The 16,922-nt window shown below is 35.1% G+C and overlaps 1 long non-coding RNA gene and 3 other non-coding genes across 4 annotated transcripts in view; all 4 read right to left on the bottom strand.

Moving 5' to 3' along the window:
* The window catches only part of LOC127882265 (uncharacterized), an 80,157-nt gene that overhangs the window by 14,129 nt on the left and 49,106 nt on the right, over positions 1–16,922 (bottom strand). The window lies entirely within an intron of this gene.
* On the bottom strand, positions 7,213–7,301 carry Trnaf-gaa (transfer RNA phenylalanine (anticodon GAA)). The gene is given in 2 exon segments: positions 7,213–7,248; positions 7,265–7,301. It is a non-coding gene; the product is annotated as a tRNA-Phe (tRNA).
* On the bottom strand, positions 8,082–8,170 carry Trnaf-gaa (transfer RNA phenylalanine (anticodon GAA)). Its single transcript is given in 2 exon segments — positions 8,082–8,117; positions 8,134–8,170. It is a non-coding gene; the product is annotated as a tRNA-Phe (tRNA).
* Trnaf-gaa (transfer RNA phenylalanine (anticodon GAA)) lies at positions 8,944–9,032 on the bottom strand. The gene is given in 2 exon segments: positions 8,944–8,979; positions 8,996–9,032. It is a non-coding gene; the product is annotated as a tRNA-Phe (tRNA).

The raw sequence follows: 16,922 nt of genomic DNA on the forward strand, positions 1-16,922 counted from the left end.
GGGTCTACGCTGTTTGCCAATGCTTTTTTTTCAAGACGCTAGGCATAAATGGGTTAATGTTTGCAAATAATAAATATGGTTTATACAAATATGATAAATATTCCTTCTGAATTGACTCAAAATAACTGCAAATTCGAATAGAGTATTTTTACCGTTACTCATGAAAAGTGTGTTGCAGGATCAATTTTCGAACTTGATGTCTCAAATTTGAAAATAAAATTAAAAAAATACCCAACGGCGAAGTAACGCTATTGACTCGTATCAATTACATTTAGGTCCCTGCTCGTCCCGAAAATATATCTTCATATGAAATCATTTTATTTTCATGAGTATTCATCATTTGAAATTGATAAAATTATGAACCGTAACTACCACGAAACCACTGAACCCTTCTCGGTGTTTATGTTTTAGGTAAACAGTGTTGCAAATTTAGATTGCTTACAAAAATGTTAACTGCATGATGCATTATAACATTAAAGAGAGTGAGAGAGAGAGAGAGAGAGAGAGAGAGGAGAGAGAGAGAGGAGAAGAGAGAGAGAGAGAGAGAGAGAGAGAGAGAGAGAGAGAGAGAGAGAGAGAGAGAGAGAGAGAGGAGAGAGAGAGAGAGAGAGAGAGGAGAGAGAGAGAGAGGAGAGAGGAGAGAGAGAGAGAGACAGAGACAGAGACAGAGACAGAGACAGAGACAGAGAGAGAGAGAGAGGAGAGAGAGAGAGAGAGAGAGAGAGAGAGAGAGAGAGAGTTTTCATTAATAAATACTTGATTCACAATAAATTACACACACACACACATATATATAATTGCTAAAAAGCAAATTATCCACTTGATTATAGGAACATTCTTATTTCGAATTCAAACAAAGAATGAATTAACCGTCATGATACAAATTATTTATCCCCAATAAATATCTTCTTCTGTCTGCAGATATTTCAGAAGCCTCTCAGGATATTCGTGAGGGGCATCGTAAACACGTACATTAAACGTAAAATCCTTGCGTCATCTTAGCAATCGAAAGCATGTTTTGTGAGGCTGCAATATTTCATGATAAAAATTTAGATTATGATAACTTATCGTGCATGTATTGCTATATTTAAATGTTTATAGGATATTAATTGTTTGTTGTTTTGTTATTGATTTGAGAAATGAAAACAGTGTATATTTCGATGCTACAATTCTATTCAAGATAATTATTATGACAGCTTTCTTAAATATATCTTGTTATTTTTTTAAGAATGTGTAAAACGAGAAACTTAGAGAGAATGTTCAAAGGCAAAACACAAATTATGAATATTCTTAAAATATAATTGCATATAAGTAACCGTTTTAATCCATTTTTGTGTATGGTGTGTGTACGCGCGTGCGTGTGTGCGTGCGTGCTCGCGTGCAAGCGTGTGTGTGTGCGTGTGACACAAATTGTTGCCCAGTTACAATTACGCGTAAAAATCCATCTCGCTGAATTTCAGGGTCAGTACTCGTTCACTAAATCGTCCAAGGAATATATAATTAGCTATCGATAAACACAGTTTTGCTTTCAAGATTAGAAAACAAACAAATAGTATAGTGTCACGATAAGAGGAAAATCGTTTAATTATCCAACCACAAATGGTTGCCGTACTAGGTCAGCACGTCTAGAAATCGTTCCTAAATGCCTGGATAGGCTGCTCTTATTTACAAGTTTGCTATTTTGAATACAGTTTTGTATCGAAAAGCATTGTGCTAAAATGTGCCATTTACAATTCGCGATGAGATTTTTAATGACCCCGTCATGCGAAAATGGGTCTTATTCCATATGCGCACATCATACGTATAGCCCACTCAGCCTGCGCATCTCTCAGTCTGGTATGGAGATACATAACGATACCATAACACATTGGGTAATTTTATAGCGAACAACATCGCCAGCAGACTGCGCAAATGCACTGGCTGGACTTAAGATACGCTGGCCGAAACGCATAAGACCCCTTTTCACATGACGCGGCTATGAAATTGTGTTTTTAATGTGTCGAAAGAAAACTGCGTGTAAATCAAATCTTAACATACTTCGATGGTGAAGAAATACACGAATAATAAGGCATGTGAGGACACATATGATGTGCACTCCCGAAGTATAATTTGTATCTACTTACACTAATGTGTGGTTTGACGATGATAAGTTGATAACACACATTTCATGCGGCGAATATGTGACTAACAAGTTAACAAACACAATAGTTAAACTTTTGTTTTCAATTTAATTATTTAGAAACGTAAACTGCAAACTTTATTTAAAAGTCAGCATTTACGCCGACTACCTTTTAAAAAGATATTTCTTGTAATATTTAGTTGTTTTCTTATATTCGATTTTAGCAATTATAAAGCATTTTTTTGTTGTTTATAATATACCTGTTATAATTGGTGAGAAAAGTAAATTGCAAACTTTATTTCAAAGTCTAGCGAATATATAGCATTTTTGTTGTTGTCTATCGTATACCTGTAGTAATTGGTGAACTCATGTTCAACGTTTTATTAATTGATAACTTACATACAATATCTTCATAAATGTTTCATCATATAAAACGATAGCAATACGTAAAATAATGTTTACATAGGCTGAATTAATACATGCAAGTAAACAACTTTTTAAGTTTATCCTTATACACGGGAGATCATCCAAGTGTTACCTTCATTATCTAAAGAGAGTGGCAAAAGATGTGGGTTGTTTCCCTTAAAGTTATATGGGCTGTTACCCATGTCACACAGGCACCTCCTGTCACATCGGTGTTTACTGAAATACATCCAGAGCCCCAAATAAGCATGTAGCCTGAAAGGCATTTGTTCAAAAAATGTTTTTGATGTTGTTGCTGTTTTTTTAAATATAGATTGCTTCTTTTCACAGTGATACTTTGCCTAAAAAACTGATATTGTTGCATTGTTATCATGTGTTTGTTATGGAACGGTTTGTTTATTGATGTTTTGTTGTTGTGTTTTTTTTTGTTTCTTTGTGTGCGTGGGGGGGGGGGAGGCACATATTACATGTTACACTTGTGTTTTGTGTTCATATGTTTTATATGTATTTGTTGCATTTAAATTCACCGATTCAGAGTAATAGGATATTAGTATTCAAAGGAGTAGGTCTTAAAAGCCGATTGAAGCGGTGCAGTTCTTAATAACTCATGGGACAATATGTTTATATCAGAGAAAGATTGTAAATGTTTTCAAATTCATATCATATTTCACATTAAAAATAAAAAAGGGTACTGTTTGCATGCAAAGGGACATAAGCAAAAATTACTCAAAGACAAAAATTAACATATGTGGCAGCAGTTAAAATACAATAATGACTAGGTTAACTGTTCTGCTAATTTTGCTGAATTTTAGTTACTTTTAATGTATTTCTAAATTATCGCTTCTACAGAGTGCTTTCTCAAAGAAATCACAGAACATGCAAAATAAACCCTTACCTGCATTCTTTTGCTTTTATTTCCAAAAGCATGATATTTATACAAATTTATACATTTGGTCCATACATACATAATGGAAAAAGAGTTAGACCTAAAGTTCTACAACATTATTGGGGATCTTTCTATTGGGAAAGTTTAACTTATTATAATGGTGAGAGATATACACAATATAAATTATGTCATTAACAACGTTCACAGTAGAGAACACAAAAAGCAATAAATATAATGATTTCATTAGGGAAATGATTATTCTAGTATATATTATTAGAATGATAGTAACAATCATAGTAGTTATTTATTATATTATTATTATTATTATTATTATTATTATTATTATTATTATTATTATTATTATTATTACTATTATTATTATTATTATTATTATCACTACTATTATAATTATTATTATTATTATATAAATACTAATAAAATAATAATAATATAAAAGTTAATAATAATAATAATAATTAAATAATAATAATAATCATCATAATGAAAATAATAATACTAATGATAATAATAATAATGTAAATAATAATGATGGTAAATAATAGTTAAAATGATAAAACAACGAAAGTAATAAGTCCTGTCCAGCATAAGAATTTTGTTAGCCAAGTTAAAAAGCGTTGTGTCGCATTAATATATCTTTGAACTTCTTTAAAAATGAATGTGCTGTTTTTATTATTTAATCAGGGCTTACCAAAAAGGAGCAGTTCACAGTTAAGGGGATGAACTGTTCGTTTCGCAGTAAAAAGAGCTAATCGTTGCAAACGGTAAGTAGGACAACAAAAAAGTAATGCTCAACATTTTCAACCACATTTCCGCATAAACATAAAGGAGTGTTTGCTTAATGATTATTAGATAGCAGATGGTAAAAACGAGCGTGAATAAAGTAAAGTTCTTCTTTATAAAATAATATACTTAATGTAACTTTCAGAGTGCTAACAAAGTTTGACTATAGCCATATTAGGATAAATTCCCCGATAAATTCCCGACCCCTGGCGGCCATGTTTTTCAACGGACCGAACTATTTTCTAAAGGATTCAATATATCATTAAAACAAATTTTCTGACCCAGTGTTATAGAGATTGGACAATAAATATGACTTTTAGAGTTTTAACAAGTTTTTACTATCATTAGCCATATATGGAAAAATGCCCCGCCCCTGGCGGCCATGTTTTTCAATAAACCGGAACCATATTCGAACTCGTCCAAGATATCATTGACACAAATCTTCTGACAAAGTTTCATTAAACTCAGATAATAAATGTGGCCTCTAGGGTGTTTAAAAGGTAAACACAAATTTTCCGCGGAACGAAGGAATACAACAAAAGATATCAGATTCCCTCTCAAACCGTGCTCAAAAGCCTAAATAATCGCAAAAGGCTACACGTCATTAATACGACTCGTATATCTGTCAAAGCCCAACTTCTAAAAACAAAATTAATTAAAACAAAACATATAAACTTCACATCACAATGCATTCTCACTTACTTTAAATCAAATCGTTATGCTAAAATTGTTTTTAAAAAATGTTTGAAAAATAATGTTACTAAAATATTGAATATAGTTCAATTGAAATATAACTTGGAAGGTCACTGTTTACGTTGGAAAGATTACATATCATTTTTCAACGAAAACAAATACAACATCTTATCATTGCGTGAATATAAGAATTTTTAATAATGTTGGATATCTGTAATAAGCCGTATTTTTTGCAATAGCTTACAGTCGTTAAAGGATTGTGGGTGAGGTAAGAGTTAACAAATCACTGTATTTGAACCAAAAAAGTAATTTTCATTTTTAAATTGATACAAAGTTTAACAGAAATAAATTTTCCAATAGCTCACACAAACATTAAATATGCAGAAATTATATCTTGTTTTACTCTATGTGATTTATAATTAGTTTTAGGACACCATAATTAGCTTCGCACTACATAAATATGTCAAAAATAATACCTCATATATCTGACCTGGCAATTTATAAAAACTGTTAAACCTGTTTTACTTTAAAAAGGAAAGGTTTTGCTTGCAACAAATTTGCATCTTTGTATCTGCTACAGAATCTAATATTTATATACCTGTATTCAGGATCATAATATAAGGCAAATACTGATGAAACGAGTGTGCATCTTTGTATCTGCAACATAATACATATCTTGCGGGTCATAATATTAAGGAAATACTGATAAATATACACACTAGTTAGGTATTTTATTGCAGGTTTTTAAAATAAAAGCCTACATATGTCGGGCGTATTTTACATGAATGATGGCTTAGATACGATTTTAAAGGTACATAGCAATAGGGTACGCATGTAAATAATTTGATTATTTTTTTCGAAAATATCAGATGCACCATCATAGATATATGTGATTATAAGTCAAAATCAACATAACAGTGTGTTATTTTCCATCATGTTATATAACTTAATGAAATTATTTATGGAAGGCAGGGAAGTTGAAGATCTGCAGGGATCCTTTGAACAGGGGGCCTTTAGATTTCAGAATGTATATACGTTCAGTCTAACGCTCTCCCAACTGAGCTATTCCCAACTCTCCCAACTGGAAAGCTCCCTATGTCGGTGTACATAAGAAATTCCTGCTGTCCCGCTCAATCTCCGGTTACGACTAAGGGGACTGATGGTAGCAAATAATGATTGTACATGTATACTATTAACAGCATTATTATTGTCCGTTTTCATGATAAATAAAATACAAGAATACTTACACGACTGAGGGAGGGATTTAGAATTGGCGTTGTCCGTCTGTTCGTCAGTCAGTCCGTCCGGCTGTCCTTCAGCTCATCCGTCTATCGCAAACTTTTCATGGCTATATCTCAGTCACTATGTGAGATATCCCGATGTCCCGCTCAATCGCTGGTAACGACTAAGGGGACTGACGGTAGTACATGAATGTGCACTGTCAGCCGCCGAACAGTGTTTCGTTCGTGCCGGAACCCGGGATTGAACCGGGGGCCTTTAGATTGCAGCTATTCCGGCTGACAAATATGTCAGATTCGTGATAATGTTTTAACTCTAATTTCAAACTTAATTTACATTATTTCAGCCTGTAATGAAAAGCAAGCATGTAGACGCAAGTAAACTCTAAACGACGCAAAATGAGCACACTAGCACTGTCAATGTCGGTCCAGGATTATTTTTTATCCCCCGCCAAAGGGGGAGGGATTTAGAATTGGCGTTGTCCGTCTGTTCGTCAGTCAGTCCGTCCGGCTGTCCTCCAGCTCATCCGTTTATCGCAAACTTTTCAGGGCTATATCTCAGACACTATGTGTGATATCAATACGAAACTCCATGTGTGTATAGCCATTAATGAGGAGCAATGCCATGCACAAGAACCATAACCATACACCTTCTTACATGTAAATAAGAGCTATTGCCTTTTGTTTGGATTTTACATTATGTAAATTTTCATTCTATCTCCTTTGATATATACGATTTCAACATGGAACCTAATGGGTGTAATACATCGATAAGGAAAAAAGTGTTGTGCACACGTGCCATAACTTTCTAATAAAATATCAAGAAAACAATAAGATTAGTGTAACTATGTTTATACAAATATGACACAAAACCTTTAGGCCATGTGTGCCTATGCTGAACACATTGATTAGACACACATTACATACAACGTTTGCATAGCGCATTTCGCGTAATTTAAATATGAAAGGGATTGCCCCTTGTAGGATGTTGATTTTCGGGCATTTTCTAAGGTTTCAAAAAAACTGTCAGCCGCCGAACAGTGTTCCGTTCGTGCCGGAACCCGGGATTGAACCGGGGGCCTTTAGATTTCAGCATGTATATATCTTCAGTCTAACGCTCTCCCAACTGAGCTATTCCGGCTGACAAATATGTAAGATTCGTTATAATGTTTTAACTCTAATTTCAAACTTAATTTACTATTATTTCAGCCCGTAAGGAAAAGCAAGCATGTAAACGCAAGTAAACTCTTAACGACGCAAAATGAGCACACTAGCACTGTCAATTTCGGTCCAGGATTATTTTTTATCCCCCGCCAAAGAGTGAAGGGGGCTTAGAATTGGCGTTGTCCGTCTGTTCGTCAGTCAGTCCGTCCGGCTGTACCTTCAGCTCATCCGTTTATCGCAAAATGTTCAGGGCTATATCTCAGACACTATGTGTGATATCAACACGAAACTCCATGTGTGTATAGCCATTAATGAGGAGCAAATGCCATGCACAAGAACCATAACCATACACCTTCTTACATGTAAATAAGAGCTATTGCCTTTTGTTTGGATTTTACATTATGTAAATTTGTATTCTATCTCCTTTGATATATACGATTTCAACATGGAACCTAATGGGTGTATATACATCGATGAGGAAAAAAAGTGTTGTGCACACGTGCCATTAACTTTCTAATTAAATATCAAGAAAACAATAAGATTAGTGTACTATGTTTATACAAATATGACACAAAACCTTTAGGCCATGTGTGCCTATGCTGAACACATTGATTAGACACACATTACATACAACGTTTGCATAGCGCATTTAGCGTAATTTAAATATGAAAGGGATTGCCCCTTGTAGGATGTTTATTTTCGGGGCATTTTCTAAGGTTTCACAAAAACTGTCAGCCGCCGAACAGTGTTCCGTTCGTGCCGGAACCCGGGATTGAACCGGGGGCCTTTAGATTTCAGCATGTATATACCTTCAGTCTAACGCTCTCCCAACTGAGCTATTCCGGCTGACAAATATGTAAGATTCGTTATAATGTTTTAACTCTAATTTCAAACTTAATTTACATTATTTCAGCCCGTAAGGAAAAGCAAGCATGTAGACGCAAGTAAACTCTTAACGACGCTAATGAGCACACTAGCACTGTCAATTTCGGTCCAGGATTATTTTTTATCCCCCGCCAAAGAGTGAAGGGATTTAGAATTGGCGTTGTCCGTCTGTTCGTCAGCCAGTCCGTCCGGCTGACCTTCAGCTCATCCGTTTATCGCAAAATGTTCAGGGCTATATCTCAGACACTATGTGTGATATCAACACGAAACTCCATGTGTGTATAGCCATTAATGAGAGCAATGCCATGCACAAGAACCATAACCATACACCTTCTTACATGTAAATAAGAGCTATTGCCTTTTGTTTGGATTTTACATTAGGGACATTTGTATTCTATCTCCTTTGATATATACGATTTCAACATGGAACCTAATGGGTGTATATACATCGATGAGGAAAAAAAGTGTTGTGCACACGTGCCATAACTTTCTAATAAAATATCAAGAAAACAATAAGATTAGTGTAACTATGTTTATACAAATATGACACAAAACCTTTAGGCCATGTGTGCCTATGCTGAACACATTGATTAGACACACATTACATACAACGTTTGCATAGCGCATTTCGCGTAATTTAAATATGAAATGGATTGCCCCTTGTAGGATGTTGATTTTCGGGCATTTTCTAAGGTTTCACAAAAACTGTCAGCCGCCGAACAGTGTTCCGTTCGTGCCGGAACCCGGGATTGAACCGGGGGCCTTTAGATTTCAGCATGTATATACCTTCAGTCTAACGCTCTCCCAACTGAGCTATTCCGGCTGACAAATATGTCAGATTCGTTATAATGTTTTAACTCTAATTTCAAACTTAATTTACATTATTTCAGCCCGTAAGGAAAAGCAAGCATGTAAACGCAAGTAAACTCTTAACGACGCAAAATGAGCTCACTAGCACTGTCAATTTCGGTCCAGGATTGTTTTTTATCCCCCGCCAAAGGGAGAGGAATTTAGAATTGGCGTTGTCCGTCTGTTCGTCAGTCAGTCCGTCCAGCTGTCATTCAGCTCATCCGTTTATCGCAAACTTTTCAGGGCTATATCTCAGACACTATGTGTGATATCAATACGAAACTCCATGTGTGTATAGCCATTAATGAGGAGCAATGCCATGCACAAGAACCATAACCATACACCTTCTTACATGTAAATAAGAGCTATTGCCTTTTGTTTGGATTTTACATTATGTAAATTTGTATTCTATCTCCTTTGATATATACGATTTCAACATGGAACCTAATGGGTGTATATACATCGATGAGGAAAAAAGTGTTGTGCACACGTGCCATAACTTTCTAATAAAATATCAAGAAAACAATAAGATTAGTGTAACTATGTTTATACAAATATGGCACAAAACCTTTAGGCCATGTGTGCCTATGCTGAACACATTGATTAGACACACATTACATACAACGTTTGCATAGCGCATTTCGCGTAATTTAAATATGTAAGGGATTGCCCCTTGTAGGATGTTGATTTTCGGGCATTTTCTAAGGTTTCACAAAAAACTGTCAGCCGCCGAACAGTGTTCCGTTCGTGCCGGAACCCGGGATTAAACCTGGGGCCTTTATATTTCAGCATGTATATACCTTCAGTCTAACGCTGTCCCAACTGAGCTATTCCGGCTGACAAATATGTCAGATTCGTTATAATGTTTAACTCTAATTTCAAACTTAATTTACATTATTTCAGCCCGTAATGAAAAGCAAGCATGTAGACGCAAGTAAACTCTTAACGACGCAAAATGAGCACACTAGCACTGTCAATTTCGGTCCAGGATTAGTTTTTATCCCCCGCCAAAGAGGGGGGGGACTTAGAATTGGCGTTGTCCGTCTGTTCGTCAGTCAGTCCGTCCGGCTGTCCTTCAGCTCATCCTTTTATCGCAAAATTTTCAGGGCAATATCTCAGACACTATGTGTGATATCAACACGAAACTCCATGTGTGTATAGCCATTCATGAGGATCAATGCCATGCACAAGAACCATAACCATACACCTTCTTACATGTAAATAAGAGCTATTGCCTTTTGTTTGGATTTTACATTATGTAAATTTGTATTCTATCTCCTTTGATATATACGATTTCAACATGGAACCTAATTGGTGTATATACATCGATGAGGAAAAGAGTGATGTGCACACGTGCCATAACTTTCTAATTAAATATCAAGAAAACAATAAGATTAGTGTAACTATGTTTATACAATTATGACACAAAACCTTTAGGCCATGTGTGCCTATGCTGAACACATTGATTAGACACACATTACATACAACGTTTGCATAGCGCATTTAGCGTAATTTAAATATGAAAGGGATTGCCCCTTGTAGGATGTTGATTTTCGGGCATTTTCTAAGGTTTCACAAAAACTGTCAGCCGCCGAACAGTGTTCCGTTCGTGCCGGAACCCGGGATTGAACCGGGGGCCTTTAGATTTCAGCATGTATATACCTTCAGTCTAACGCTCTCCCAACTGAGCTAAGGCCATAGCCCACAAGACTGTATGGGGCAACTGTGATTGGAAAAGAGAGAGAGGGGGAGAGGGGGAGGGAGGGAGGGAGAAAGAGAGAGAGAGAGAGAGGGAGGGAGGGAGGGAGCAAGAACATGAACAAGAGTCTAAAATGTGAAAGAGAGAGAGAGGGAGGGAGGGAGCAAAAACATGAACAAGAGGCTAAAATGGTATATCCTATGTAAACTTTATCATTAAATCTTATCAAAACTCTACATAGTGGTTACTCATTATAATGTTTTCGATACAAAATCAATATGAATTCTAACAACATAGGATCTATAAAAATTATGAACATTTACATCTGCTAAGATCTTAGTTTATAACCAATTTTGTAGAATTTGCAATCATTTTAAAAAAAGAAAAAAACATGTAATAATTAAGAATGATAGTTTTTCATACTATTTACATGTATTAATCTTTCCTCAACCCTTTACCAAACAATAACAAGATTTTAACAGTTAATGTGGGAAAAGGAATCATTCCTCAAACTGAGTAATTTCTCATTATCCCACTATGATTTCTACTCAAAGCAATTTATACTGAATATATTTTGACTTTTCATTTTAATTTTTTTCGCAGTCTCTTTGAATTCAAGAAACTAAAAAAAACAACCTAAGAGTTGAAAAATACAAATTTCCTTGAAGTTCTAGATCTAGTGACATGATTTAATGATGTATAAAAAAAATCCTCCCTTTCCTTCTTACTTTCTGTCTGACTGCTGTTGATGACGCAAAATTAAAAACGCAAGACATCCATGGCACCAAAGACTTACAAAATATTTCAATTTGTTTTCAATCCAGCCATCTAAAGTGTTCCTTTCATGTGCTTCCATCCAGATGAATGTTAGTGGTCCTTCCAAAGGTCATCCTTTGTTTTCCATAAAAATAATCCTTCCTTTGAAGTCTTTCCTATGTAATTGATCAATCCTTCTCATCCTTCCTTGTAATGCATTACTTACAAATCAATGATTTGATAATCGTTCACTAAACTCAAGGTTGTTGGTACTCATTAGAATAGCACATTTATACAATTCTGAGGAGAAAATACATGTTGTTTTGATTAAAATTCAGAAAGTTATTTGAAATACTCCACACCCCTTACTAGAGCTATCTCCTTTGTTTGATAGACAGCTTTTCTATTCTTTCATGTTGATGTAAGAGATAAACCACATTTCTCCAGTTAAAGCTACCAACAATTGAAATAAATCAGTACCCTATAACCAAAAAATATGTGGCTTTCCCTCGTTCCTTTCTGTCCATAAATATCCAAGAAATACATTGCTTTCGGAAATTTCCAAACATCCTTTACTTCCAAAATGTTAATCCTTTTTTCCTTCATGATTTTCAGAAACTGTTGATATTTATTATGATTATGAAGCATAATTATGCTCGTCCTTTTATGACTGTTTTACAGGTAAGACACATTTCTCCAGTAAAAGATGCCACCAATAGGTTTTAAGGTGCACCTTAAACCAAGAAATATATGGCTCCCTGCCATTCTAAATGTTTGTTCGAGTCCTTTCCATCCATTTCGCTCGGTTTCTATATCCTTGGATTACTTCTGCCTTGTACTGAGATGGTTTTAAACGGTCATGAAGGTCACAGCCAACGCACTAAGCACTAGATCTATTTGAATAACACTTCACACAGATGTTCCTTGGATTAAGTTCTTTGGATAATTTACAAGGTAATGAAGGTCACAGCAACCACTCTTAGCACTAAATCTATTTCAATGAAACTTCACTCAGGTGTTTCTTGGATTAATTTTGTTGCTATCTTCTATATTGCCAAAATTATGAGCAAGGTTAAATTTTTGGGACAAGCAGATACAATAACAGACATACACATAAAATAACAGACAGACACGCCAACAACAATATACTCATGATAATTTGATTAAAAAGCATATTTACCTTTAATGATGTCTTCAAAGTTTTACAAACAAACCAACAGTTCCTCAGCAGATGCATTGCCCATTTCAATTTCACCTAAGAAACAATAAAAATACATAAAGCTTTACACATGATTCAGATTATACTTATTTAATCCTTTACTGTACTAAATCAATGCCCATTAATTTTGTGATTGGTCCTATTTGAAAGCATAAGCTCAGCGACATAAATGACAAAATGAAAATATGCAATACAAGTTAAACTATTTGGTCGCTCGGGGCGTATTTCTTTTTAGCAAATAGCAAACCTGGATAGCTCTAACAGTATTTGTTTGCAAAGCCTGTTGAAACATTGACAACAATATTTGCCTCCATAGGATGACATATGCCCCCGATAATGAGTTATGAGCATTTTTTGAAACCTAAACACATATTTCAAAACCTGAACGCGTTCCCTAAGTTGAATTCCAAAGGGGTCAAACATTGTGTGTGTATGGAAATGCCTTGTCCAGATACACATGCATACCAAATGTGAATCTTACATTTGAAGCGACAAAGAAGTCATAAGCATTTTATTTTCGAAACTTAAATGAAAAGTGTGACGGACAGACTGACAGTGCGATCACTATATGCTCTCCTTCGGGGTCATAAAAATTGTAAGATAATCTGTCAGAATATGTATGTTAAAGCTTGCATTTAGTTAGATAAGAGAATTTTTTTTAAATTGAAATAATTTTTTACCTAATATTTTGATTCTCTATAAAAAATAACAAGGTATCCCCCGCAACATATGCTTCGTTTGAGGATGGGTGCAAATTGGACGGATGAACATAATGATAGATGGACGGACGGAGGACAATAACACAAAACTAAGACAAAGGAAGGTTCTTAAGCCTTCACAATTTATTTCATACCAAGTTTCAAAGAAATCCGCCAAAGCGCTTCCAAGATATGGCTCCGGACACAAAAATGCCTATAGTAAAAAGCATTTTTTCAAGATACAAAGGGCCATAAGTCTGTTTTTAACAGATGGTGTACAATGCCATTTGGCGTGCATCATCCTCTTATGCATATATATACTCATACGTAGTTTCAATGAAATCCGCCGAAGCACTTCCAAGATATGGCTCCGGACACAAAAGTGCCGGACGGACGGACAACGCCAAAACAATATCCCTCCGCCTCTAATATTCTGAAGGTTATATTGTATGCACAGGTTTATTTTTTAAATAACCTTTTTTACAAATTTACATTCAATTTGCCTTGAAAAACTTCTGCTTACCAAAAATGGCCAATGTCTTGAATTGAACCCGACAAATTTAATTTTCCTTGCAATTTCCGAGCATTGAAGTGTCCATTTTGACGAGTGTAGCATTTTTGTGTTTTTCATATAACTTCAATTGAAAAGCATGTGATAAACAATAATAAAACAAGCAATTTCCACCTTCTCACCAAAGTATTGATGAGTTTAAATTTTAAAGTACAGGATATCCTAAATGCAAACATGAAATGTGTTTGTTTGAAACGCTATGTCCCCTTTTGCGCCGCTTTGAAGCTATATATTTGACATTTGACCTTAAATGATGACCATGACCTTTCACCACTCAAAATGTGCAGCTCCATGAGATACGCATTCCTGCCAAATATCAAGTTGCTATCTTCAATATTGCAAAAGTTATGGCAAAATGTTAAAGTTGGAGCAAACCGACAGGCCAACAGACAGACAGGGCAAAAACAATATGCCCCCCACTATAGTGGTGGGGGACACAAAAATAATCTTATAGTGTTTAGCTTAATTTAATGTTGTAAAAGCCTCGGTTCGATATCAGAAGCCCCTGTTTAAAATCATGTTACCAACAGATACATGGGATTACAGAAACCTAGATTTATCATATAAAATGTTAATATACAGTGGAACAAACAAAACACAATCATCTTACCACATATGGCATCTTCTGAATAGCTTGTCTCCTTGATTCGCATTCCACTCTGAACTGAAAGATTAAGCAAAAAAAGGTCAACGGCTAATATTATTGTTTTCATGATAACAGACAGGTATTTGCACATCAAACTGACATTCAGACATATATCGAGAAGGACAAATGTATACATCATAGTGTTTTGTGGTATAGTATAATATTAGACAGTTAATTCATTTGTGTATGTGTAATAAGGAGGGTCATTTTCCTGACTTAAGTGTGTGTTTTCCTACTAAGGCTCTAACCAGTCAATTAGAGCCACCTAGTTACCAAGTTGACTGTCCCCCGGAAGACATCTATAATGCGGCATTGTTTAATGCAGACATGTGAACTGTAAATTGAACGCTTTCGATAAATACAGATTTAATATAAACAAATTAAACCTTATAATAAAAGAATGATAGTATGGTGGACAAACCAGTTATCGAACACCTAAGAAATTACTTTAAATTGCCTTAAAATTGAAACACTTAAAATGATAAAAAAACATTTTGTTTTAACAAATGACTAACAGTTCAATCATTGAATGGTTTATCTGTAAAGTTTTCCAGCAAACTACCTTCAAGAATTCATAACAATGATTCGCTAATTATTGTCACCTCTAGCAGACAAAACAAAATGGCGGCCGATGTAAACATGACCTATTACCCGACACTTCATAAACAGTGCAAACACTACTCCAGTATAAACAAAGTCACATGACTAATACATGACCCGGACTCGGCGAAAAAATCTGCGTCTGCTGCAATCAAAATTGCAAACAGAAATATGCTTTTTGGTGTGTAAATGCATGTTTTGATAAATGCATTCAAAAAGTTACAGCAAAAAACACACAAAACAGTGTAAATAACAATAAATGCATTCCTTTTACCTGTTTTTGGCGCATTTGTTTCAAGCTAAGTAGGCAAGTAGGTCATGGACTTAATGTGCGACCATTTGTTTATCAATGTGATGTCATGCGCACTTTTGTGCATGTGCATACAGAACCAAAACAAAACGTTTGATAGCTGTTCGATAACAGGTACTTACACGATAAGTTCACTATGCTGAACGAAAAAACAAAAACTTACAAGCTCGCTTTTTGTTTTTTCATTTAGTTTCGTCGTAAAAAATTCCAAATAATGAAATCTAAACTCGCATTTTAACTGGCCAGACTTGTCAACAACTGCATTCGTGTTAACATCCGCCGTATAAAATGAGCAGATAATTGAGACAAATAAATATTTCAAAGATTAAGGAATGTATAATATTCTAAGAGAGCACCGAACAGTTATGAAACAAAACAGAAGAACTATCGCGATGTGATTTATACCCATTCAATTTCTGACTGTTTACCTGTGAATCAAATGCGTTGAAAAAATTACCTGAATGTACCCCACTGTAAGTGTAAAAAGCCCATCCATAGCTTGGCATCCTCGACATTTCCTCCTTGCTCTATGCACTGGTGGCAAGCTGAAACCTTCAATTCCTCGTAGGTTTGGTTGTCTTTATCCCACTGGCGATCCTTCTCCTTGACATGTCTGTGAGGCTTACTTTTCCATGGCCATCCTGTCATCTAAAATAAATAATCAGGGTTTTACAATCATGTCAAATTTAAGGGTCCCTAGGACTTTTCAGTAAATAATTTTCAGGGGTCCTGTCAATAAAAATGGAAGTCCCAATATAACTTATTGGTAGAAACTTGCACTTGTTTGACTGATTCAACATATTTTGAACTCGTTTGATAATCTGCTCGTAGGTCACCTTGTTTTCATATTTTTGCAGACGAAGAGACTATTTAAATTCATGCCATTTGAGTTGCAAGCGGCAAATGTATTAAAGTTCTTACATTTCTACTAATACCAAGCTGGAAGGCTGGACCCACCGTTTTTAACCAGAAACTTGAAGATACGAGATCCTAATGCTGAGAACTTCTAGAGTCTCTAGTAGAGACAACTAAAACGACTGCTTAAATGTTTTGCTTTCGTCATCAAATGTACTACACCTCATAGTTCTGGGTTACACACCACTTAACTATTTACCACAGTATGCTTAATATGCTGGCTGTATCAAAGTTAATTAGTCAAAACTCAAAAGTATAGTAAACGATTGTTTACGTAAACAATAGCCGTAATCTATCACACACCTATAAAAGATTGTATATATTTTTATAGTTTTATCTTGCTTGCCAGATAATAAGGTATCATAACCTCAATAAGCTTCTCTTTCATATCGACATAAATAGCTCACATTTACACAATCTAAATTTGGGACTTGAGAAACATATTTTATT

Source organism: Dreissena polymorpha, chromosome 5, assembly GCF_020536995.1.
Source record: "Dreissena polymorpha isolate Duluth1 chromosome 5, UMN_Dpol_1.0, whole genome shotgun sequence".
Lineage (NCBI taxonomy): Eukaryota > Metazoa > Mollusca > Bivalvia > Myida > Dreissenidae > Dreissena > Dreissena polymorpha.